A 27,881-nucleotide genomic window follows, 5' to 3' on the forward strand; every position below is an offset into this window, starting at 1 on the left:
GAAATGTGGGTTTGTGTTTCCGCTTTTGGTAGTTATTTTGGGTGTGGACCGGTAATTAGGTCAACAGTATCTAGGTTGACCACAAAGGTGGACATGCACCGACATGGGAAAAAAGGTTGACACAAGCAAAATGATGACACGGAATTAGTCGACATGAACAGGTCGACATGAGGTTTTTTTTGTGTCAACTTGTACATTTCATCATGTGAACCCCCAACTACGTGCACATAGGAGTAGATGTGTGAAGCAGTGATAAGGGAGGAGAAGTGAGCCAGAGGAGAAGTGGCACATGGCAACCAACAAACCAATGGCAACCAATCAGCACTGAAGTAACATCTATAATTTGCATAATATAAAATTATACAGAGCATCTGATTGGTTGCCACGGGCCACTTCTCCTCTGACTCACTTCTCTTCCCTTATCACTGCTTCATACGGGATGCAGTCAAAATCTTGACGGTCAAAATACAGACAGCTATTGACAGATGGTCAAAATCCCAACATGGTCAAAATACTGACATTTAAAATCCCGACATTTGGGTAAAAAAACTGTGAAAAACCCATATCGACCTTGCGACCTCTTGACCGAAAGTCATGTTGACTTTTTCACCTGTCTACATTCTTAATGTCGGTATTTTGACCTTCTCTGGATTTTAAATGTCGGTATTTTGACCTTGTCGGGATTTTGACCATGTCAGGATTTTAAATGTCAGGATTTTGACCTTGTCGGGATTTTGACCATGTCAGGATTTTAAATGTCAGGATTTTGACCATGTCGGGATTTTGACCGTCTGAATTTTGACCTTCGGGATTTTGACCGTCGGGATTTCATACCGAATCCCTTCATACATCTACCCCTTAGTTCTAAGTTTACTATTCCAAGCAGTAGTCCACATGGTTGCAAAGTATGATCAATTTCAAAAAATGTAAAATAATTGTGAAAAACTCACATTGACCTTTTCATGTATCCATCATTACCTTGTCAAGCTTTTGCTTGTGTCAACCTACTGTCCATGTCAACCTACTGTCCATGTCAACCTAATGAATATTGACCAATACTGGTTGACCTACTGACTCTCCTGCCTTGACTCAAAGTCGGAATCCATTATTTTAATGAATAGTTTACTGTTCCAATGCTTACAGTGGTGCATTCCAATGGCCAGGGCCAGGTATATGAGTGACCAGCTGTAAACCCATCTATCCAATGAGCCACATATTGGAAAGCACCAAGTAAATGCAGATACTGTATATAGAAATGCAGACATGTCCGCATATGCCTATCCCCAAATGGCGTCAGTCAGCCCTGTTTGGCATAGTATGGACTTAGACCCGCCGTGCATCCCAATATATAGTTTTTTCACCAAATCAACGAGTTATGCTGACACTTCATGTGACGTGAACGCTCAAATATTCATTATTTATTTCTAAAAATGGCTTAGAAACAAATACAAACCGCATTACAGACATTCTGCGGTGCCCCCCAAAATAATCTAGAATCTTTAGTTTGCCAAAAAACATTCACTTGCTATAGTATTTAAACTGTTAAATAAAAAAGGTAAAAAAACATCTATTTGAAACCTTTTAAGAATACAGAATACTTACAGTACTTATGGCCGATAAAAATCTTAGTATAGCAGGGGGTGCAGCTGCTATAGGGCCCGGACAGATTCAAGGGCCCAATGCACCCACCTGCACACATGGGCTGCATCCAAGGCCCGCAGTGCCGCTTCACTCGCTGCCACCACCAACCAGGCAACATAAATATTGGAGCCCCATACACTAATATTTCGGGGGGGGGGGGGGGGGGCACCCCCACCCCCTCAAGCTCTAGTAGTGTTGTTGAGCTGGGAGGTAGAGTGGGAGTATCAGTAGCAAGAAGTCCCAAATAATGACTGCCCCGGTGCAGAAATCCTCCTCAGAACTGACAGCTGAAGCCAATTATTCTTTTCAATGGTTGTACCCCCTTCATTAAGACTCCTAGCTATTGAGAGCACCCCCTTCAACCCCACCCCATTACCTAGAGTGAGAGTACCACCTTCCTCACTACAAATCTGCCAACACTACAAATCTGCCAACACTACAAATCTACCATCCACCTTGACACATATTAAAAATAAGAACAGTACGTGCAAAAATGTTGGTATAGCCTACTACACATTAGACATTATACCACATGCCGTTATGCCAAGTAGACACTATACCACAAGCCATAATGCATATGAGACATTATGCCACACACCCTAATGCCCATTACATATTATACAGATGGAGTAGGCTCCATCCTTGCTGGCGGATCGCCAGAACGTCCCCGCTGGTGATCCGCCAGCAGCCTCGCCGTCCAACATACTGAGACGTGCATGTGTCTCACGCGCACACGCGTCTCAGTCTCCGTCGCCAGCGCAACGGAAACCCTGTCCGTCTCCGCCTCAGGGAGACGGACAGGGTTAGTGGAGGTATGGGGGGGGTGTGGGCAGGCGGCAGGGACCCCGGGTTACCGCCGACAAGCCGGCGGGACCCGGGGGAGCGGATGAAAGCGCCATCGGAAGGGGACGCGCTCGCCTCTCGTGCGCGCGCGTCCCCTTCTCGCCATCGATATGGTGCTGGCGGGGATGGCGGCTGGCGTCGCCAGCGCCATCCCCTGCCAGGATGGGAGATGCTCCATCTGTACCACACCCAATAATGCCTATTAGACAATACATCACAAGTCCTAATGCCCATTGGATATTATGCCACACACACCGTAATGCCCATTACATATTATACCACACCCCATAATGCCTATTAGACATTACACAACAAATCATAATGCCCATTGGATATTATGCCACACACACCGTAATGCCCATGGGGTATTACATGCTCATTGCCCAGGGGTGATTACATGCTTGCTGCCAGGGTGGGTTCACATGCTCATTGCCATAGTGAGTTTAAATGCTTGTTGCTCAGGGATTAATTGCTCATTGCCCAGGAGAATATATGATATTGGTTTACATTGGAACATGACCAATGGTTTAAATGCTCGTTGCCCAGGGGTATTATATGCTCCTTGCCATGGGGGATTACATGTTCATTGCCCAGAGGGAGTACAACAGCAATTGCTTGCTGGGCAGCTGACTGCAGATAGGAACATCTAGGCAGCTAAGCAGGTGCTTGATATCAGGCCCCTCAAATCGTTGGAGCCCATGACAGCTGTCCCCTATGACCCCCCTCATCCCAACGCCAGGCCTGCCACCTTCACCTGCATGTAGAACAGAGAAAAAATGCAGCTGAAGCTGAATCAGGCCCAATGTTTTAAAAATTGCTTGCCACACTTTCATGTTTCAGTTTATGTTTCATAATACAGTTTTGCCTAATAAATTTATCTTTTCCTATGAATTTATGGCACAAAGTAGAGTTCCCAGTCCTCATTTACAACACTTTATCAGTTTTACAGAGCCAATCAGACAAAATGAGTCAACACTTAGAAAATGTGTTCTTCTGTTCTTAAAGAATAATCATGATTTTTATATTCCTCCTATGCTAAGGGTTTTGTTATCGCTGTATCCCCGGTGTAGTGTTAATTGAGTTTCATTAATTCAAATTTAGAACTTCTTATTATACTACGTTAATGCACTGTATTATAATTGCATCAGTGGCCACATGGTGGTAAGTTGTATTTTAATCATTATACTTTTTGACATAAATAAAGAAAATGAGAACACAGTACAAGTTTTACTATCCGCTAATTGTGTGTTTTTTTGCAGAATGCTTTTGAAAGTTTCAAATTGATTGTGTGAAAGATAAATGCACTGGTATATACACCACAGGACTGGCTCTTTTTAATTAAGTTTTTGTTCTTGTTTGTTTCCAAATGAACATATTTTGATTTGAACACAATATAAAATATGACATTTACTTATTTATTCTCAGATCTCAAGTGCATACATATAATTTTAAGGAATAAGACAGCAATCAAGAAAGTGTAGGAGTGCAGAGTAGCTGTAAACTGTTACTAAGGATAAATGACAAATGAGCACCCCCGCAACCTCCGAGAAATATAATCCCCAGCAGTGGCGGATCCAGTGGGGGGAGGGGGGCTGCAGTACAGTACAACATTCAAATAGGGGAGCCACACCAACTGCCAGTGAGTCAGCTTGGTTTGGCGTGGCAGTGGGTGTGGCTGCCATATTTTAATTTTGAACTGTGTTGCAGCCCCTCCTTTGGAGCAGCGTATGATACCTGCGCAGGACCTTCGCTCGTGCACTCCTCACAGGGCCATTTGGAGTTCCCGCAGACACCCCCCCTTCCCCCCATTGGCAGCTCTGATTGCAGCACAGAATATACTTTAACTCAACTGTGTGTCACTGTGTGCTTCATCCTCCATTTACCATAGAAAAAGAGCAGGGATAGAGGCATCAAAGAGTAAAATGGCAAGGAGATATAGCAAATACCATACACTTAGAACTTTATTGTCAACTGAAGAGTGACTTGTGTACAAATCACCACAGCAATCTAGAGTACTACAGAAGTGTAACTTTACTAGCTGCAGTCAGGCGGAACAATGGCGACCGAAGCACTTCCTGTAAAACAAACACTTCCTGTATAAGGGGATGGCAACTTTCGCCATCCATACCCAGCATACAGTACCTTTCCTTGAACCACCCTTAGACTTCTATGATGCGATTCTCATCTCATTTCATGACAATAGCATATCTGGCAATATCACACAGTGTACAGCTTACCAAGCAGTAGCGCTCTGTGTATTTTGAAAGACCCCCTACTTGGAAAGTGAGTCTTACAGACTGTGGGCAAATCTACTTTAGTCGTACCCTTAATTTAGTCATTTCACTGCTCATTGACATTGATTGCTTTGTAATTATTCAAATAACAGCACGCGCAGGGATATTAGCATTGACTAATTGATTTTAATAAAGTCATTTTTCCTATGTAACCAATGATGTGATTTTGTTTTTATCACTGTGAATAACAAATAAAATATTAAGGCTCTACAGCAAATGGGTCTATTTATCCTTTCTCTGTCACAGCGCGCTGGATCCCTGGTGCTTACCGCACTGGTCTCTGGCAGCGCCAGTCAGGCAGTGGGCAAGAGGTCTCTCTTCGGCTTTGGCGCTAGTTTTATGATGAAGTGTACCGCTCCCCTAGGGGCAAACATGCCGGTCTTTGTATAAGAGACAGGTGTGCCAGATGTGATGTTATATTTGGCCCATGGGCCTGGTTCAGACCTGTTTGCTAGGGTGCATGTAAACACCCGTGCCCCCCCTCCCCCCCACCATACAACCACCGTGGCCCGAATCCGCTGACTAGCATGCCTGCAGTTGCGTGCGCTTACAAATCTGCTCGCAGTCGGCTGCACAGGAGAAAGATCATTTGAAGGTTGATGATTTCTTCCCTCTTCGCTAATAACAGTCAGTCTAAACTGACTTATTTTCTTTTCGGAGATGGGAGAATTCGTTGTGGGTTCTGACATCATGTGACCTCAGTTGCCTGCCCCAAGCAAGCATTGACAGGCGTGCATTCGCTGGGATACGACCAATGTTTCTATGGGCACACCCACCCCCTGCCCGCCCCCTTCCCTTCTATCCTAGAGTGAATGCTCCGGCAAGTGTGTTTGCTCCAGGGGGTTGCACATGCCTACATTCGAATACTCGGTCTGAATCGCCCCCCAAATTTTTAATATCAACTTAAACTAAAAGGGAGTCTCTGAGCACAAGGCATTGCCAGAATACAGACTGAGGGGCAAATGTACTAAGCCTGGTGAAGTGATAAAGTGGCTTGGTTTGAAAAATTCAGTTACAGATGTAGCACCGCTCATCCAGCACCGGGGCACGCCAGAACGCCCCCGCTGGCGAGTGGACGTTACATCCCACACGCACGCGCGTCCCAGTTTCCCATTGGTGAGGGACGGGTACCCTACCCATCTCCATTTCAGGGAGATGGTCAGGGTTAGGGGGTGAGAGGGGAGGTGGGGGAACATGGCGGGGACCGACGGCGGGGGGAGCTCCGTTGTAAGGGGACGCACGCGTGTATCGTGTGCGCGCGTCTCCTTGCCAAGTCTGGCAAGGGCTGGTGCGTGGCGAATCCACCACCAGCCCCTGAAAAGTTGAGTGGCGCTACAACTGTAGGTGCTGATTTGCTGATGCATTGTCGCTAGCCAGCAATCTGCCTTCCTAGTTATTTGCCCATGTGTCCTGTTCCTGGTTACTACCCTTCCTGTTCTCCATCCACCATGGTGTCCAGTGACATGACTATAACTTTTGCTCCCCCTGCCAAAAAAAGTCCCCCCCCCCAAAAAAAAATAATAATAATTGCCCCTTATGCATTATGCCACACACCATAATGCCACTTACACCGCACACTATAATGGCACTTACAATATATGTACACCACACACCATAATGCCGTATACACCATCCCCATTATACACCCCCAACACACAGTATACAACACCCCCATTATATACCCCTCACACAGTGAGATCTTCATTCCCCCCTTTCAGCAGACATATGTGCTGCGCTGGACAGGTTACACATGGGGACCCCTTGATAGGTGGTAAATAGAAGAACCCAAGGGCCATTAGAAGCTAGTCTGAGCCTAAGGTGTTGGGTGAGGTGGAGCAGGGCTGAGGGTGGAGAGTCCTGCTGTGCGTACTAGCGGCACTGACAGGCTGGCCAGCAATCCTATGTGCCTGGGCTGTCAGTGGCACGTCTCTGGCAGCTGTGGAGGGGGAAGAGGCACTTGGAAGTTGTGGAGGCTAACTGTGAAGTTAACAGTTGACAGTTGTGGAGGCTAACTGTCCCCTTGGCAGTGGTGGTGATCTGAAGGAGCGGCAGTGGTGATGGAGACACTCTCCCATCTCTTTGGGAAGTAATTGGGTGGCAGCCCCCATGGAAATAGGTCAGTGCTCAGTGCAGTTTGCAGCAAGGACAGAGGCTTCACTAGTGCAGCAGGCCATGGGAGAGGAGGAGCAATGGAGATGGTCCCAGCAGTGCTGACTGGGCACACAGCACTCAGCGGCAGGACCGTAAACCAGGCGCGGGCTTCAGTGGTGTAGGACTCATAGTCAGGTGGCAATACTCATGGACGCTGCACTTCCTGTGCTCCCACAGACTCTGCCGGTGCTGGGCAGCATTGATTGTGGCACTGCTGGAATGATACATTGATTGACATTGTGTTTTAAAAATGTAATTTAAAGTAGGAGCTGGTTGGTTGGTGCTTTACCTCTCCCCACTTTATCTCTTTTCAAGCTTTGAAAAACATCCCCCTTAGAAAAGATTAACCCATGATACAGTAAATGGCTGGTGACCCTTTGAGTGCCAACATCTGTGAGAGATGTACAAAATACAGTGGGCCAGATTCTCTAAGCTTCAGAAGTGATAGAATGGAGAGCCAGCCAATGAGCTTGTGCCTGACATTTTTCAAACACAGTCTGTGCCATGGCAGGTAGGAGCTAATTGGCTGGCTGTTTATCACTCTCCATTTTATCACTTTTGAAGCTTAGAGAATCTGGCCCAGTATCTGCTAAAAATACCAACGTCGCTCACATTTATTATATATATGACTTTTTTGACTGGGTGACTAAAGTAATAGATCAAGGTGGGGCTGTAGATGTAGCTTATCTAGACTTAAGTAAAGCTTTTGACACTGTCCCACATCGCAGACTGTTAAATAAACTTGAAAGCTTGGGATTGGATTCTAAGATAGTTGAATGGATAAGAGCGTGGTTGCAGGACAGAAAACAGAGAGTTGTAGTAAACGGAGTACAGTCAAAGGAGGGAAAGGTTACAAGTGGAGTACCCCAGGGATCTGTACTTGGGCCGGTGCTTTTTAATATCTTTATTGGTGATATTGCAAATGGAATTGAGGGTAAAATGTGCCTTTTTGCAGATGACACAAAGGTATGCAACAGGGTAGACACACCAGGAGGGGTAAAACAAATGATTGAGGATCTAGGCAGATTAGAGAAATGGTCAAGAGAATGGCAACTACAGTTTAATGCCAAAAAATGCAAAATCATGCACTTGGGTCTCAGAAATCCAAAGACTCAATATAGTATAAATGGCACTATAATGGAAACTACTGAGGAAGAGAGGGATCTAGGTGTCACTATTTCAGGGGACTTAAAAGCAGGTAGGCAATGTAACAAAGCAATGAAGAAGGCAAGTCAGATGCTTGGTTGCAAAGGGAGAGGTATCAGCAGTAGAAAGAAAGAAGTAATAATGCCCCTGTATAGGTCATTGGTACGACCTCACCTAGAGTATTGTGTTCAGTTCTGGAGGCCATATCTCCAGAAGGATATAAATACATTAGAGACTGTACAAAGAAGGGCAACTAAAATGGTGCATGGCCTACATCACAAAACGTTCCAGGAAAGACTAAAAGATCTTAATATGTATACTTTAGAGCAGAGAAGGGAAAGGGGGGACATGATAGAAACTTTCAAATATATCAAGGGTTTTAACAAGGTACAGGTGGGAGACATTCTTCACAGGAAGAGGAGCAGCAGAACACGAGGACATGCACTGACACTAGAGGGAGGAAGGTACAGGTGGGAGACATTCTTCACAGGAAGAGGAGCAGCAGAACACGAGGACATGCACTGACACTAGAGGGAGGAAGATTCAGGGGAAATGTGAGGAAGAATTACTTCACAGAAAGAGTAGTAGATAAGTGGAATAGCCTCCCATCAGAGGTGGTAGACGCAGTAGTACAATGTAAACATGCTTGGGATAAGCATATTGATATCCTTACAAAAAAATAAGGATCAAATATGGTTTGAGGTAACATGTTTAAAAAAAGGGGCAGACTAGATGGGCCAAGTGGTTCTTATCTGCCGTCAAATTCTATGTTTCTATGTTTCTAATACAAAAATGTTGTGTGTAAAAAAAGGTTATATTTCCTATATAAGGTAACATTACAGGTCATTATGATGAATAAAAATGCCCGCCTGCCAATTTTCACATCAATTGCAACAAATTCACTTGCCACTCAAAGGGTTAATCAATATGTTTCCCTTGTTCCCTTTAAACTACAGTATTAAAGAGAGATCTTGTCATACTGTATCACCTTTTTAGATATAGACTTACTACATATAATTATAAAATATAAATAAAAGTAATAATAATAATAATAATAATTTATATTGATTCTTTTACCAATATACAATGGTTTAAACCAGTGGTGCCACACTCATGGCCCGTCAGCTGTTGTGGAACTACACGTCCCAGCATGCACTGCCACAGTTTTAGCAATCCATTATATAAAATCTGTGGCAGGGCATTCTGGGATGTGTAGTTCCACAACAGCTGGAGGGCCATGAGTTTGACACCCCTGGTTTAAACTGTGCTGCATTGGTGGTAAGAAGATGTCTTAACTTGGAATGTCCAATATATAGTATTAGTGATCATGTATGTGCCATTGTCATCCTCTGGGACTCGTACATGTATCCGCTAACCATCTGGAATTGGTGCTTTCCTAAAAGGCTGACTTTAGAATTCCTATTTATTGTATCCATCTGCATGCTGTCTGAAAATTACCATATTGGATTGTTTTTACTGCGGTATTTTTTTAATTAAAATATATATCTGTAATTAAGTTAACCCATCTGATACTAATATAAAGTATGCACGTTCAATGATGGTGTGTGGAAAATAAAAATCATGAGTCTCCGTAGCTGTCTTGGCTCATGTAACTATGGATCTGATTCAGAATGGATGACAAAAGCACAGTCTTTCTCAAATGGGCAAAACCATGCTGGTGAGGCAGATGTAACATGTGCAGAGGGGTGTGTTCAAACTGAAATCTAAATTGCAATGTAGGAATAAAGCAGCCAGTATTTACCCTGCACAGAAACAAATTAACTCACTCAAATCTAACTCTCTCTGCAAGTTTTACATCTGCCCCACCTGCAGTGCGGCATGGTTTTGCCAATTTGAGAAAGATTAAACTCTTAATCAGGCCCTATGCTTTATCCTCAACCAGTAATCACTGCATGATAAGTTCGAATAGGAACAAATGCTAGAGGGATGGCTGCTGGGTACGTATACATTTTGTTTAAACTTAATTTTGATACACTGTTGGACACAGTGCGTTATATAAATTAAACTTACTTACTGACTAATATGTGCAGCATTGTAAGAGGTTCAGGGGGACAGGTACCATCTCCTCGTGTAGATGTTAAGATGCAGCAGCCGAGAGGTCACAAACCAGTCCAACACTCTGATGCAACTGGCCTCTACCAGTTTTCTTAGTGAATCAACCAAGAACAGAAACAAAGGGGGAAATTTACCAATATGAAAAACCTAGTTTTTCGTATTGGTATTTCCCCTACGGTTGCATACGACTGTTTAAGTCGTATGCAAAGTCGTGTTCCGGAGGGGAAATTACAAAGCAGTCAGATACGACTGCTTTGTAACCCTCCGATGGTGTAACCATTCGTATTAGCGGCACATTTATACGGTTTGTTTTTTTGCCAAGACCCTTACCTGGACTACGTCGCGCTGGGACAGGTGAGTATGGTTTCCTTCCACAGCTTCCTCCATGGATTTCGTCGGACCCGGACACCGGACGCCATCGCCGACAGGGACGTCGACTTCAAGAAGGACGTCGACATGAAGAGGAACGCCGACACAGGACCGGAGGACATCAGGACCAGGGCTACCTACGGGAAGAAGATAGGTAAGTATTAGTATGTGTGTAATGTGTGTATTAAAGTTTTATTTTAAAAGTGTGTCAGTGTGTTTTGTGCACTATTTTTTTAACTGTGGAACTACAAGTGCCAGCGGGCCCTTTAATGCCCGGCAGGCTGGGACTTGTGGTTCTCCAAGTCCCAGCTTGCTGGGGAGGCTTGCTGGCACTTGTAGTGCCACAGTAAAAAACAATAGATTCATCTTTTTTTTACACCGCTATCAGCTCGATGCCCACTGCCCAGGGGCATCGAGGACAGCACCAGGCTTCAGCCTGGTCAGGTAAGTCCTGGAGGGGGGGACCCCTTCATTGGGGGGGTCCCCACTCCCCCAGGGCCCCTGGCCAGGCTGACTGGTCGGTAGGGTTAATGTTTTGGCCGCGGGACCTTATATTATAAGTGTCCCCCGGCTGTGACATTACCCTGCTGGCTGGTTTTGCCTGGGGCTGGTTCTTAAAATACGGGGGACCCCTAGTCATTTTGTCTCCCGTATTTTGGGAACCAGCCCCGGACCTGGAGCCTGGGGCTGGTTGTTAAAAATCGGGGAACCCCTATTTGTCGGGTTCCCTGATTTTTAATTACCGGCCCCGGCTCCGTCAGCCTGGTGCTGGTTACAGCTGTGGGGGGGACCCCACGCCATTTTTTTTTTAATATTTATTTTTTTTTCTATTTTTTTACACCGCAGCCTGCACGGATCTGACTGATCCGTGCAGGCTTAAAGCAAATAGAACAGGAAAATGGTGTTCTATTTTCCTGTCGTATTTGCATGCCTGTTTTACACCACTAAGCAGCCGTATTATCAGTACGGCTGCTTAGTAAATCAGAAACCACCATTCTTTTGAATGGTGATTTCTGTCGTATTCTATCGATGGTGTAGGACATTCGTATTTGTAACTACAAATACGAATGTTCCATCTTTAGGACTACGAATTGTTGTATTTTTGGGATTGTAAATCCCGAAAATACAAATTCGTAAAAAAAAGGTGTATTTCTCCCTACGAATACACCTTTTTTCTACGAATCCATTTTGGTAAATGTCCCCCAAAACGTCAAAATAAATCCTTGCCACTAGCTCTAACTAAACACAGAATAATCTCCAAACTCATTAGAAATCAATTGCAGAAGTATACCAGTCAGCGTTAGTCATTTCTAGAGGTAGCAGGTTGTCTCCCACATAGAGGATGTCTTCTTTCCACAGAGACCTCTAACTCCCGGTCTGGCAGGCTTGTCACAGAACCTCCACAGCTGGAGGTAGCGCCTTCTGTGAGGCAAACAGAGCAAAGGCCCAAACTGGTCCTAATGGATGGTGAACCCTCTCTCTTTTCAACCATCCAACCCCAGGACCCTATATTGGTTCGTATAAAGAGCCCAATGGCTCGCAACGGAACCAGAAGATCTACTGGGTTTTTGAAACACATATATCAGAAATCTGGGGAAATACACCTGCCTTCCATCACACCAGTGACCCATTCACAGTATGTTCATTTTTGTTTCCCAGTTATCTTTTTATTTTCAGGCGATTATGGCTTTGGCTGTCGCTTTTGGCTTCTAATGCCATTTTCATTTTTGTAGACACATAAATCCATTACATTGGTGATAACAGAGGTGGAGCTACCATTGGTGCAGCGGGTGCAGTGCACCAGGGCCCCTGAGTACTAAGGACCCACTGGTTTTCCCTGGGTGGGTTGGGGGGAAGGTGATGCGGTCACCATGGTCACTCCACTGAGGGAGTGGTGGCTTGGGTTGCCGTGTGCGATGCAGCCGCTGCTGCATCGCTCCAGGGCGGGGTTGGGGTGGTCGGCGGGGGTGATGCGGTGGCAGCCGCCGAGGTTGTTGGGGGGGGGGTGATAGCAGCCACTCACCTCCATCCAGGGGGGCCCCTGCTCCCGACTACCGCCATCCAGTGGCTGGCACCCTAGGCAAATGTCTAATGCTGCCTAGTGGTGGCGCTGGCCCTGCACCCACTGTGTGTTGCATATTGTGAACTTGGGCTGGGGTGGAGGACAGGGGCACAAATATATTTTTGCATTTGAGTCAACCACTCAAAAGTTATGCCACTGCTTGATAGAACACACTTTTGGGCTATTAAAAATAGGTCCAGATTTCTTGACATGTATGGGGGTGTATTTAAAAAAAAAGCTATGTAAAGGGTCTGATATTGTTGCTATTGTATGATCTGGCATTATGTCAGACTCACGGATTATGCAGTAGAACTCAGCAGGAAGCAGTTTGTTACCAACAAGTGACAGCACAGAAAGTAGGAGGCAGAGGTCAGACAGATTCTGATAAACAACCGTTCCACTTGTATACTCCACACCAAGAGGGATGCTGGAGAAACCTTAAGTGCCTAAAGCAGTGGTTCCCAAACAGTGCCCTGAGACACTTCCAGGGGTGCCTCATGGTGGTGGTCCAAGAGTAATTTAAATTCAAATTGATCAGTACAGTAAGTAAAACTATTGTTTGGGGCTTCAGACTATAAAATACATGTACAAACAAAAGCCAATCCTATCCCTTACCACATAATTTATCCTAAGGATGGCATTTAAACACAACTTACTTAAATTAATATATTTTTTCCAAATTTCTCAATATGAAACTTTTGCACTAGGGGTGGCGTGAATTAAATTCTCATACTCTGGGGTGCCATGATTCAAAAAAGTTTGGGAACCACTGGCCTAAAGTATTTGTTTATAAAAAATGTAAATAAGGTTTCTTATGTACAGGTGTGCGAATACTTACTGTTCTGAATAATTATAGTATATGAGTTTAAAATAATTTACACTCTTTATATGCAGTAGGTGTTGCTCCAATGCAGTTATGTTTCACAGCCTTAGCATAATCCATAGCAATGCAAATGTAGAAAGAGGTGCATACCGCCCCCTGCCTGCATAACACCTCCTGCCTACATTTGTGATTGTAGTTCTAGAGGAACATCAAGACCATCATTTGTGATGTCATAGAGGGCCTTGCGGGCCAATGAAACTGCATTTTCAGTGCAGTCTTTGGCCTCAACATGTCTGGGAAACGGGGGCAACACACCCCTGTTCTCCTGAACGGGATGCAGTTAAGATCCCGGCGGTCGGGATCCCGGCGTTCAGAATCCCGACGCCGGAATCCCGACCGCCGAAATGCCGACACTTTCTCCCTCCTGGGGTGTCCACGACACCCCTGGAGGGAGAATAAAATAGCGTGCCGAGCGTAGCGAGGCACCGGGCCCGCTGCGTGGCGAGCGCAGCGAGCCCGCAAGGGGGGGGCGATCCACGTCCCCCCCTTGTCGGCATTTCGGCTGTCGGGATTCCGGCGTCGGGATTCTGAACGCCGGGATCCCGACCGCCGGGATTCAATACTGAATCCTCCTGAACAATACCCAACCCCCACTGTGAAGGCATAATTGTAATTTTCTTTATAGTAGAGCAATCGCATGACCCATGTTGGACATGTGTAGAATGGGTCCTGAATGTGCACAGATTCCAAAATATCAGGAAACTGCACAGGGGATCACGTAAAAAATCAAAAAAATAGAAGTAAATAGCAATGAAGCTTAATACTGTATCATTTTTTCTTCTAATAAAAAATGTGCAATGCAATGCAAAAAAAAAAAAAAAACACATGTTTTGTGTTGTTGAAGGGGTCTTCCGGGGCTTCTCGATGCATAATCACCCTGAGAGAAGAGACCATGATGGGGCGGAGTTGACCGGGCAGAGCCGGTTTGTGCTCTGCTGCTTGAAGATGCTTAATGTGGCTCAGGTATGTGTGCAATATATTGGGCTCCTAATAACCACAGATTAGTATTAAAACCCCTAAAAGTATAGTTTTGGGATAGTGACATCCTATGGTTTGCATCATGCATATTTGATTTTTTTTTTTTACTGCTTTGTGTATTAAAATACATGATAGCGCACAAATAGTTTGTCATTTTTAGAAAATTACACGGCTACCCAAAAAGTTATATGGTTGATTAATAATAATAATAATAATAATAATAATAATAATAATAATACAACTTAGTCTTGATTTTGGAAATAAAAAAAATAAAAAAAAAACAAGTAAGCCCTGTGCTGGTTTCTTAAATACAGACGGACCCCAACACAAAGAGCCTGGGGCTGGTTATGCACGTGTGGGTTGGGGGGGACCTCATGCTCTTTTTTTCTTTCAACTTTTACGGAAAAACCACACACTCCCGTTACTAAAAAAATTCACGCTTCCATTACAACAAAATCACTAAAAATCACTTTTCTAAAAAATTGCACCCTATTACCTGTGCGATTTTCTTTACATGTGACGTGTGTTATGGTGGAATTTTTTTTTGTTGTCTAAAAATATTGCACCCTATTGCAGTTCCTCTCCCCCAAAGCATCTTCAAAGAAAATATAAATTGCTAAGAAATTATTCAAATACATAAGAAGGTACTTATACATGTTGGCCCGCATTCTGGTTGAATCGCACTTGCACTTTCGCACAGGGGAGCGAGGCTTGTGCACATGCGAATACAAATCTATGAGCATGTGCAGCCTCTATGTGCCAACAGGCACAGCAAATTGAGTATGCGTCGGCCCATTCGTGCACAGCAATGCAGACGGGGGACGTGGGGCAGTGGACATGGGTTGCGCCCATTCATGGGCATTCCCAAGAAAACACTGGGCATTCCCATGGTAAATAGTACACAAACTTTATTTCATACACAAGTAAAATATATTTGTGTGTATTTCATTTGGTGTGTATATACAACATAGATGCAATATACCTCGAAATTCCTCATAGAAATAAATATATTCCGAAATACGGAATAATCCATTATCCAAACTTCTTCTGGTCCCGAGCATTTTGGATACGGGATACTCAACCTGTACTGCAATTAAGAATTGACCAGGGATACCCTCTCTCAAATCTCTCTGATCATGGTTTTGCCAAAGTATAGTTACGCCTTTTCTATTGCTTTATTCCCAAATCTGAATCAGCCACATAAAGGCCCTTATTCTGATTGACGCGGACTTTACCGCATACTTTCGGATCGCGTCTTTACGGCGTCTGCGCATGCGTGGAGAACGCAACGCGCATGTGCCACGCCTTGACTCGGTACCAGTTCGGCCAAATCCCGTCCAAAACTGTTCACCGCTATCAGTCGGGAAATAGGGGCGTATTATGGGCGTCATGCGGAATGACACATGGGCGTAGTTTCAAAGTGGGCAAAACGGGGCGGAAACATGGGCGGACACGGGGGAGTACACTTATGTTGGGGGGCGTACATTCGGAAACCACTCCGAATGCACGCGATCAAAAAGGGCAGAAATGTGCGGTGTCCACAAGTGTACTATTGCTTTGCGGACACCACTCGTTCATGCGGTAGGCGAACGTACGCCTAATGACTACAACCATTAACACCTGAACCCAATAGAATCTACGCCTTTACTCATTACTCACTAATAGGCCGCTTGTCAGTGCTTTAATTGAAACCATTGCTGCTTCAAGGAAACCTTAGTAATCCCCCACATATGCTGTACTTGTCCCACACTTAAAAACTGCTAACAATGGACATGACTGAATCTTAATACTATCAATACACATGTGTATTCGACATGTACTCATGAAACCACACATTTTGGGTAAAGTAAACACATTTATTTATATTCATGTCACAGTCAATGCCACTGTGATGCAATGACCATAAAATAATACATCCAAACAATAAACAAGATGGCAGGAATGCAGCAAAATAAATAATAATACAAAACAAATATAATTGCACACAGATGGACTCCAGCACCTCCTATGTGCCACTGCACATGCAGCCAGTGGGAAATGAGGAGGCTGCTGGCCCTTCTACAGCAGGGCAAGCTGCACCTGACCATTCAACAGCAGGGCACCCTACACCTGGCCCTTCTGCAGCAGGCCAACCTGCAGCTGGCTCATATGCACCATCAGCAGAATCATTTGGAACACAACCGGGGACTTCACAAGATAGTACCATGGCCATCACTTCAAGTACAGCTGACAGTAATGGCAGGCAAAAGAGGGCAACAGGGGAACCACAAAGGACATATGAAGCAAGGGCTCATCTGGTTACCCTCAGCACGTGATTGGACACAAGAAGCTGACACACACAGCACAATGGAAGATTTGGGAACACATAACGGTGGAGATTAATGCAGCCACAAGTTCATTTCCGACCACGTTTGGCCTTGGTAGGCTCCTTGGCCTGTGCAGCAGCTCTTCGGGGACGGCCAGATGCTGGGGCAGGTGGAGCAGATGATGTGGAGGGGTTGGCTGGTCTACCCCTCCTGCCAGCAGGGAGTGTTGCGGGTGGTAATGCACCAAAAACGGATGACATTAGGACCCTGTTGCTGGTAACCAGCTCCACCATAAGCTCATTATGGTGGAGGAGGAGATCATTTTGGCGGGTGGCTTGCTCGGCCAGCACCTGAGCACTTGCAGCCATGGCCTGATGTGACTCAGCCATGGCCTGCATGCTCGCAGCCATGGACTGCTGGGTGCTGACCAAGCTCGCCAGGATCTCCTCGGTCCTACGCACCCGTTCTGATGCCAAGTCTCCCTGCTGGTTGATGTCCCCAAGCATCTGGGCCAAGGCGGCCAAATCGGCTTGGGCCGATGCCTGCTGCTGCACAGGCCTACCTCTGGGGCCAGGTGGCACGGACTCCTCCACCTCCTGAGCAGAGTCGTCACCAAGCGGTGGGGTGTCTGTGGGAAAAGATATACACAATTAGGAGACATTCTACGATAATTACTTGCACAAGTTTATGGCATGACCAATATTTACCTTCCAGAAAAGACGCAAACACTTCAGCTGGGGCCTCGCTATCCATCGTGCTCACCCCCCTGATCTCCTCAACTGATATACAGCTCTCGGCCATCACCTCCAGGGGGGTGAGCTCTAGCCCTGATGGCATGGGCCCGGCCCCAGATGTCTGGCTGTGTTCCCACCGCTTGGTCATCTTCCTCTTCAGGTTGGTTTTGAAGTCCTGCCACCTGCAATGTAAGTTGACATATTAATACATGTCACTCCCAATGTTAGCTGTTGCAGCCATTGCTCTGTGCTACATATTACAACATGTGATTAATGTCCCATATATAATATTACATGCAACTATGATATCAACCGTTACAATACACATTCACAATCACCCTACTCTAACTCTCAACGAAATAACATGGCAATAATGTATGTGTATCGTAACAACCTCACGGGCCATTTGCAAAATGCATCTAAGCATCAATTCAATCATTACTTGGCTATTACTGGCCACATGTATCACAAAACAACTTGCCTCTTCTTCACATGGTCCGTCTCACGAACTTGTGGCGCTACTTCATTAATCTCTGCCGTTATCTGTTCCCAAATCTTCCATCTGCGTGTGTGTGTCAGCTTCTCGGATGGACACTCTATCCAATCACGTGCTCGGGGAACCAGGATGGCCAGCTCCTGTGCTTCATATGCCTTATTTTTTTTGGATGGTTCCGCTGTTGCACTGGCTCGCCCCTTGCCACGTCCCTGGCCACGCCCCCTGGCACCAGTCGCTGCACTTGAAGTGCTGGCCATGGTACTACCTTGTGAAGTCCCCTGTTGTGTTCCAACCAATTCTGCTGATGGTGCATATGAGCCAGCTGCAGGTTGGCCTGCTGCAGAAGGGCCAGGTGTAGGTTGCCCTGCTGTAGAATGGTCAGGTGCAGCTTGCCCTGCTGTCGAAGGGCCAGCAGCCTCCTCATTACCCACTGCCTGCATGTGCAGTGGCACATAGGTGGTGCTGGAGTCCAGCTGGTGAAAAAGTTGCTGCAGCTCTGGGTCCAGCTCTGGTTGGGATCCAGACATGTTTGCAACAACATTGTCACCTTCTAATACACCTTTATATACTGTTTGTGTATCCTGTTTGGCGGACATCAGCGGCAGCTGCGTTCCGTGCGTGAGCGTACGTCGCTGTTTTTTCGCGCCGCATACGGTGGCTGAAATTCCATTGTGTAAAACCTGGCGAAAGTTCGACATGAAATACTGGTCACCAATGCTAACATTGCATAGAATCTTCTGATACACCTGTGACTATTGCACAATACACATGCTATTTTCTAGCATGACATGACATTTGATTCATGACTACTGTGGTATTGTGGCGTTTAATTGCAAGCTAAAAGTAGCCCAATCCCTTAGATAATCCAGGCCACAAGTCATGCAATACTCATCTCTACTGTTATAGACCACACATGTGAGAGCCCTATAAATAGTGACTTGCTGCTAGAATCATTTGTCTCCAGATCTGGACTTGTCAGGGTCTAAGGTAAGCTCTTCCATGCTCCTTGTAGATATGATATCCATGAACAATGTAAGTGTATGAATGTATGCACCATTGCCTCACTGACTACAGATTGTTGGGCCAGCAAAGTGCGTGTATCATTATTGCAACATGTCACATGTTCACTATTTCACTCACAGGTCTTAAACCTGTGTGGGTTCATCTATTGCAGGACAACATGTCCCAGCAATAGATGAAATGTCTCATAGTACATGATGTCGGCAAAAAATGCTGACACCTTTATCTGTGTGTTTTTGACGGTGTGTATTGAGTTCATATTATTGTGTCATCATTAGAGAGTCAAATGGATCTGCGGGATTTCACGGGGCGGCCATCTATTGTACGTATTGAAGGCTACAAATCTATTTGTAGTGGGATATGGCCATTATGTGCATAGGTGCATCAGTATTTATGTTCATTTCTTTATAGGTTGCTGAAGCAATGATGCGCTACATGGAGAGGAGGCTAAGGGCACTTGCGGCTCTCCCCACTCGTCGCCCAAGGAGGCCAGGACGTGCTAGAATCTATCGCACACGGGTGACTCTGTTTGCTATGCCCGATGATGAGGTACTTACTAGGTACCGGTTACCGCCACATGTCATTCTGGATCTGCTCACCTTAATTCAGAGCGATCTGGAACCTCTACACGGGATCACGACAGCAATTCCGCCTCACACACAGCTGCTGGCGGTGTTGCATTTCTGCGCCTCAGGATCATTCCAACAAGTAGTGGCAGTACTTGCTGGAATATCTCAGCCGGCCTTCTGCCGAATCCTGAGGCGTGTGACGTCGGCCATGTTCAGGCGCAAGGGGCACTTCATGGCCATGACATTTGCCACCGAGACCCTGCGCAGAAGCCAGCAGGCCTTCCATCAAATTGCTGGCTTCCCTAATGTGATAGGGGCTGTGGATGGCACCCATGTACCATTTGTGCCTCCATCTCGAAGTGAGAAGATATATAGGAACCGCAAATTGTTCCACTCACTGAACGTGATGGTGGTATGTGGCCCATCCATGGAGATTCTCGCCTTCAACTCGAAGTTTCCCGGAAGTGCCCATGACTCTCATGTCATCCGACAAACCGGGATATGGCAAAGACTACAAGAGCTGGAAGGCCGTGATGCGTGGGTTCTGGGTGACTCCGGTTACCCATGTACGCCCTGGCTACTTACGCCGTACAGCTACCCAGCACCGGGCCCACAGGAGGCATTCAATCGGGCGCATGTTGCCACCAGGCAAGTGGTGGAGCGCTCAATTGGCCTTTTAAAAGGTCGATTTAGAGTGCTCCACCGCACTGGTGGTGACTTACAATATGCGCCTGAAATGGTGTCGAGGATCGTGGGCCTGTGTATATTTTTCCACAACATTGCTGTGCGGCGTGAGATACCCTTTGATGAGTGGGAGGTACCATCTGAGCCGCAAGATCCGCCCATGCGCCCATCCCGCGCCCCTGAATGCCGGAGGGGATACCAGCTGCGGGACTCTGTGGCGCAAAGATACTTCAGGTACATGTTATCGAGTTGACAGAACACACCAATTATTGTAAAAATCACCCCTTCAAATAAGTACAGTGTGTTAGTTGTCAGTGTTACAACACGAAAATTAGCCAGCCTGCCCTCCTAATGGCAAAGAAATAGTAGATATTTATCATATGTGCTTAGTTTTGGGGGAAGTTAAATATAGGTGCTAATTATTATACCTTGTTCAAGGGATCTTATGTGTTTGTTATACTGTATCTTCATTATTGTAGTTGATACTATCCCTGATGACTGGTGAGTACATTGATTTATTCTGTAATGTGTTGGGGATTTTTTCATGTGTTGATGTCTGATTTGTTTGCAGATATATATATATATATATATATATATATATATATATATATATATATATATATATCTATATATATGATATTTGAATTTATTCACATGTTTCAACATTTCAAGGAGCAGGCAGCCAGGCAGGCAGGCAGGCAGGCAGGCAGGGCTGGTGTATAATGCTGGTCTCAGGATACCTGCAAGTGTGTGTATGTGTCTTTTACACATAAATGTACGCATACACATAGATGCATAGAGTAAGTAATGCTAACTACAGCTATGCGTTGCTAAGCTATAGCACGCGTTGCTTGGCGGAGCGAGGCGTCATTGGATTTGCTAAGTGCATACACACTGTGTTTTATATATATCAGATTTGTTCATTGCCATACATCAACACTACTGTTTTGAAGGCATGCGAATTTGTCACCATTTGTGTTGGCGCAGAGACGCTGTTCATGTAAAGATGAACAATAAAGTTATTAACACAAATAACTGTGATCAACCAATGCCACCACCTGATTGGTTGATAGATGCCATTGTCAACATGGCGGAGACACGAAGGGCAGAACCCTTCACACATGCGGAGCTGAGGGTTCTTGTCTCCGTCATGGAGACAAGGCTGGGCCGTGCGGGGCCCTTCATCACAAACCGCCATAAGCGGAGGGCGTATGCTGCGGCAGGGCGCCGTATTTACGCCCGCACTCGGGTGCGGAGGTCCCTCGGGCAGCTGGAGAGGCGGTGGTCGGACCTCCGCAGGCGCCAGCCCCAGCTGCTCCATCAAATCAGGGGCGAAATTGCTGAGTGTGAGTATTTTAGCTATGAAATTTCGCACTTACAACATAGCATCTAGAAACAATAAAATGTGTCTCATGATAAGTGGGTGTCCATGGGTTTAAAAGTCCATAGACTGTTATGTGTGCTTCTTCCTGGTTAACATGCAGTCATGTGGCTTTTATATGTAATGCCATAGCATTGAGGATTCTGATGCATACAATGTGCCAGATCTAATATGTGTTACACATTGATAAATGCCTGGGTTGTAATGTGTGAACAAATTACTAACAATCACATAATAATTTAAATGTCACAATTTGGAATCCATTAACAGTAAGGAGCTACTTTCCTGCATCGTTTGCCATCATTATCACCCTTCCATGTATGTCTTGTTATGGATTAATACATGTGCCCCAATGACCCGACATTGACCATGATGTTTTTTTCTACCACACAGCACGAGCCCGAGCCCGACAGGCCCGTGAAGACGCGGAGGCAGCCCTGGGCCAGGAGGAGGCCCAAGACCCGGAGGAGGAGGTGGCGGCAAGGGTGGAGGAGGAGGAAGTGGAGGAGGAGCAAATGTTGGAGGAGATGGTGGAGGAGGTGGTGGAGGAGGAGGAGGAGGTGCGTGAGGAGGTGGTGGAGGAGGATGTGGAAGCGGAGTTGGTGGCGGAGGAGGAGGTGTTGGTGGCGGAGGAGGAGGTGGAGGAGGAGGTGGTGGTGGTGGTGGAGGAGGAGGAGGAGGAGGAGGTGGAGGAGGAGGTGGAGGAGGAGGTGGAGGAGGAGTTGGAGGAGGAGGTTCTTGTGGCAGAGGAGCTGGCGGAGGAGGGGGCTGAGGAGGCCACGGTTGCCCCGGAGAATTCGGATGACGAGGGGGAGGAGGCGTGCCAGGCCCCGGAGTACCAGCAGATCGGTATGTTAACATAATGCATCATTCATGAAGTAGTTGTACTGGTATTTCTTATGTAGCACTGGTGATAATAAATTTTGGGCCCATCCTATTCATATAGACCCCAAAGTGGGTAGCTACAGATACAGGTACGGGTTAGATGGGGTGTCCAAGGCATCCCTTTCATCCAGGACACCTCTCAATTACACAGGTTTGTGGGATGGGTTGGAGGTCCATTTTGACTGCCACATAACCGTTGTAGTTAAACAGGATCCAGGAGTAAAGGGATGAGTGGATCATTTGTGGATTAAAATCACCTGCTGCAAGCGTAGATTATGACCCATCAAATAGTGGAATCTATATGGTTGCTGAATGTTATTTATAAACTCTAGGATGTATGCTATAAATGGAGTAGGGGCCGGCCTACCTTGGAATGGAGTCACAAGTTGCCAGTGTCCCAGGAGCCTCCTCTACCTAAACACCCCCTGTAGTTCAGATTGTTTTTTTGACCTCACAGAATTGTAGGTTGGTTTAGACAGAATTAAGATTTTGAGGATGTGTACTGTGCATTCCTGACATTTGCATAACTCCCATGCCACGAACCATCACTGAACTTAGACTGAGCAGATTGTGACAAGTTCTTATTGACGGAGGCCATGACATGCTTGTCATTGGTTAGTCATGGGTGGGTTGTGACTGAGAAGAAACACTATGACTGTTATGTCTTCTGCAGAGTAAAGGGTAGAGGCCAAAAAAGACAGTATGTAGTAAATAAGTTTGCATGTATGTATATATGTATGTGTCATATCTATTTATCTATGTGTGTCTCTATCTCTCTACATAGATAGATATATATATATATATATATATATATATATATATATATATATATAGGTTACAGATGGGAGACGCACACTAGCTTAGGATGATGGGGAGTGCCAGGTCATAAATTCAAAACAGTCACTCTCCAATTGCACTGACAGTGCAAAAGATAGGACCAGCACATCCAAAAAATAGTCAAAAAGCAGTATTTAATAGAACATGAAGAAGGTACTCATCTGTACAACAGGCATAAGCAGCTCATTCCATATTGAAGCAGCATGACAGTACAGCCAAAGAGCCAAGCATGTACCCTGACGGGCCGTTTCGGCGCACACGCGCCTTTATCAAAGGGTAACCAGATTGCGAGGGTCTGAATAGTACATATAAGCAGGGGGACCATACCATTACTCACCTATAGCAGGTACAACACCGCGCTCTCCCGCTCCATGCTGCCGTCCGTCTCCCGCCGCCATTCCCATCAAGCGCGTCATCCTCCTCCCTCCGGAACAAAAGAACCGGAAGTGGAACTAATGACGCGGTCGCAGGATGTGGGGGACCATGAAGACTGGCGCACGGACCGGAAAGCATCAGCGGCGCGTCACCATTGCTATGGTAACCCGGTATTTCACCAATGTTCAACACAAAAAGAAATATGCATAAGTATATCGCACAAAATGGAACTACATAAACCATACATATATAAAGCAGTGCTCATCATCTTCTGAGATAAACTATCATTCAATTATTTGCACGCTATGATATAACTGAGTTCCATCATGATTGCGACAGAGAAAAATTATAATGAAACTTAGCATAAAGAACAAAGGAAACTTATAAAAAACATCTATAGGCACACCAGAAAAAACAGGATAAATAAGGACTGTTTAGATTTAGGCCCAGGATCATATCATGATCCAACGGGCTCCACCATGTCTTCACCCAATATGTCTATATAAATATTGACATATTAATTTCCTCGTTCAGTCCTTGCGGAGCCAATGAACGAAGATTATATATCCACTGGCTCAGCCAGTGGATATATAATCTTCGTTCATTGGCTCCGCAAGGACTGAACGAGGAAATTAATATGTCAATATTTATATAGACATATTGGGTGAAGACATGGTGGAGCCCGTTGGATCATGATATGATCCTGGGCCTAAATCTAAACAGTCCTTATTTATCCTGTTTTTTCTGGTGTGCCTATAGATGTTTTTTATAAGTTTCCTTTGTTCTTTATGCTAAGTTTCATTATAATTTTTCTCTGTCGCAATCATGATGGAACTCAGTTATATCATAGCGTGCAAATAATTGAATGATAGTTTATCTCAGAAGATGATGAGCACTGCTTTATATATGTATGGTTTATGTAGTTCCATTTTGTGCGATATACTTATGCATATTTCTTTTTGTGTTGAACATTGGTGAAATACCGGGTTACCATAGCAATGGTGACGCGCCGCTGATGCTTTCCGGTCCGTGCGCCAGTCTTCATGGTCCCCCACATCCTGCGACCGCGTCATTAGTTCCACTTCCGGTTCTTTTGTTCCGGAGGGAGGAGGATGACGCGCTTGATGGGAATGGCGGCGGGAGACGGACGGCAGCATGGAGCGGGAGAGCGTGGTGTTGTACCTGCTATAGGTGAGTAATGGTATGGTCCCCCTGCTTATATGTACTATTCAGACCCTCGCAATCTGGTTACCCTTTGATAAAGGCGCGTGTGCGCCGAAACGGCCCGTCAGGGTACATGCTTGGCTCTTTGGCTGTACTGTCATGCTGCTTCAATATGGAATGAGCTGCTTATGCCTGTTGTACAGATGAGTACCTTCTTCATGTTCTATTAAATACTGCTTTTTGACTATTTTTTGGATGTGCTGGTCCTATCTTTTGCACTGTCAGTGCAATTGGAGAGTGACTATATATATATATATATATACACATGTCACCTAGCATTTGTGCCATTTATGTCGCAGTATGTGAAATGTATGCATGAATAACATGACTAATTTTTGCCCCTTTGACATGCCCACAGATGACACCACACCAGCAGATGAGGGGGTGCGTGGGGCCGTCCTGCGAGCGGAGCACCACTTGCGGCTCCTTCTAGCAGACCTGCAGGACATCCGCGATCTGCTGCTTTAATTTATTATTTTATATATTTTTTTTTCTATGTTAATGCTGTTTTTTAATAAATTCTTTATGCAAGTTCACAGTTGTTGGTTTTATTTGCACTTGAAACAGTATATGTGTAGATTGTTTATAATCTTTTACACAGGGTGTAATACAAACCATTGCACTTACATTGCTGTAAGGGTTAATGTGTGCAATGCATGTGTTAGGCATGCTTGTAAGGATATATTGGCATCTAATTGATTCCAATTCCAAATAAGCTGTTTTTTATGAGGATAGGTAATTGAATAAGTGGGTCATGTTATGTATTGCAGAAGATACTTCATAGTGGGTTGTTTGGCGTAAATACTCCGCTTACGGGCGGTAGCACCGCTTGCCTCCCGGTCGGATGCGGTATTTCCGAGCATACTCTGTAATACTCTGTAATACCGTGCAGAATCGGAGTGTTTCTCCCGCACACGCATGGTTTGTATGTCGTCCGTAAACACGCCCTGTTCTTAAAGAGTGAGTCCGTCCGAATACGGAGGACACGTGGGCGTTTCTACGGACGATGGCCGCATGCGGCAAAACACCGTGGCGTGCGGACCGCTCCGTAAGAATGCGGGAATATCCGCACCGATCAGAATAAGGGCCAAAGTTTCATGATAGAAGTATATATGGTGGACAGTATATACATATGTAAACATTTGTAGCTTAAAGCTTTTGATATTATTGTACTTTACCTGCACTTTTTAGGTATACACCTGAGAGTTTAATGCCCCTTTAGCATGTTAAAGTACATACATTATTTAGGGGTTAATTTAGCGTACTTGGTGGCTAGAGGAGATAGTTGTTCCATCAATAGATAGTGAAAGAAGGGTGGGAAGATGATCAGCGCAGTTTTAGAAATGTTTCATTTAAGAAAGTGCTGGGACATCCAAGAGAAGATGGCAGAGAGACAGTTAGGGTGCATACACACTGTACAATTTTTTTGACCAATTTGGTTGAAAGACATTTCCATTGAATCCAGTGTCCTGGACTAAAGATGTTGACAAAAGATATTGTCAACAAACAAACGATGAATGATGATGCGCATACCCGCCAGTTGTTCATCAAGATTGTTCGTCAACTGGGCATGCAGCTCAATTTGAATATCTTTCAAAAAGAGCCTATAAACTGTAGCTAGATCTTTCTTCTTTCGTCTGTCATCAATATCTTTCGTCAACATCTTTAGTCCAGGACACTGGGTTCAATGGAAATGTCTTTCAACCAAATTGGTCAAAAAAATTGTACAGTGTTAGAAATACGAGTGAGGAGAGGAGAATTTTAGTCATCCCCTCAGATGGCCTCACCGAGCAGTGATTGGGGCAATGGATGACCCCGCAGCATTGGATTCTGACACTAGGCTAGCTACAGATCAATTAAATTTGCACTCTCTTAATTTATTATTGCTTTAGCTACAGACCAGTCATTACTGTTCTTAAATAGATTAACAAAAAACATTTACACTTATCCACAATTTAAAGGTCCCAATAATAAAGCCGGTCACCGCTATAAAAGAGGGACCTATAAGCAAACTGGTGTCATCCTCCTATGAGCAATTGACCCAGCTGTGTTCTGAGCGGTACACAATAAATAACTTATTAATGATATAATATTTTTTTATCCATTTTTTCTTTCTAATAAATATGCAACTAGTTTTCTATTGACTTATTTATTATGAATAATATATACACATTTTAATATAACTGCATAATATATTGCATCCTTTATGCCAAACAATTCTATTTAAGGATTATATTGATCAATTACAATGTTATGTTTGATGATGGTGTTAAAGATATTTTTGCTGTATTTATTAGATAGACGGGCTTCTATATTAGGTCTCTGAGGAGTTGGATAAACACCTACTGGGAAGCCAATTAAAAAGTGCTTAAAAAAAGTATACAAATCCTTCCACTTTTTGTTTTCTAATTAAGCTCTTGATGAAGTCCCTGCTGTGAGAAGAAACATACAAACTAAAGGAGATTGGAGGAAGCTCCGTAGCTTCCCAATCCCTGTGATGTCACCCCAACCAACAGCTAGAAGAAGGCCTGCTGTGTCAGACATTTAACAACATCACTCAGAGACAAGTCTGGTAGAGGTTCCCCCGCACAAGTCCTCAGCTTACATCTGTTCTCCGCCAGGAAGAAGGAAATAACAGCTCACGCTTACCAGGAGGGAAGTGCATCATGCAGATGAGTCAAGAAGATGGTGACTGTGACTGAGAGTGGGTATAGGGGATGACTCCCATACCAGCTGTTTGGGTTCCCTTTATCCGTGCTGAGCATGTTTTGTCAATTCGTGATGTTTGCTGTATAACAGTTTGATGGTAGTAAGTTCAGGGTAATCACAGTAGTAATTGTTAGCATTACTGTCTTCCTGTAATTATTTGGGTTCTCTCTGGGTGCCCCGGTTTCCTCCCACGCTCAAAAAACACACCGGTAGGTTTA

At 45.0% G+C, this 27,881-nt stretch overlaps 1 long non-coding RNA gene across 1 annotated transcript; it reads left to right on the forward strand.

Annotated features, from left to right (window-relative positions):
* Positions 1-6,787: 6,787 nt before the first annotated feature.
* On the forward strand, positions 6,788-27,792 carry LOC146079384 (uncharacterized). Its single transcript, XR_014474505.1, has 3 exons — positions 6,788-6,894; positions 14,310-14,428; positions 27,369-27,792. It is a non-coding gene; the product is annotated as an uncharacterized LOC146079384 (long non-coding RNA).
* Positions 27,793-27,881: the final 89 nt, after the last annotated feature.

The sequence above is a fragment of the Crinia signifera genome, chromosome 5 (assembly GCF_055691185.1).
Source record: "Crinia signifera chromosome 5, ASM5569118v1, whole genome shotgun sequence".
Taxonomy (NCBI): Eukaryota; Metazoa; Chordata; class Amphibia; order Anura; family Myobatrachidae; genus Crinia; species Crinia signifera.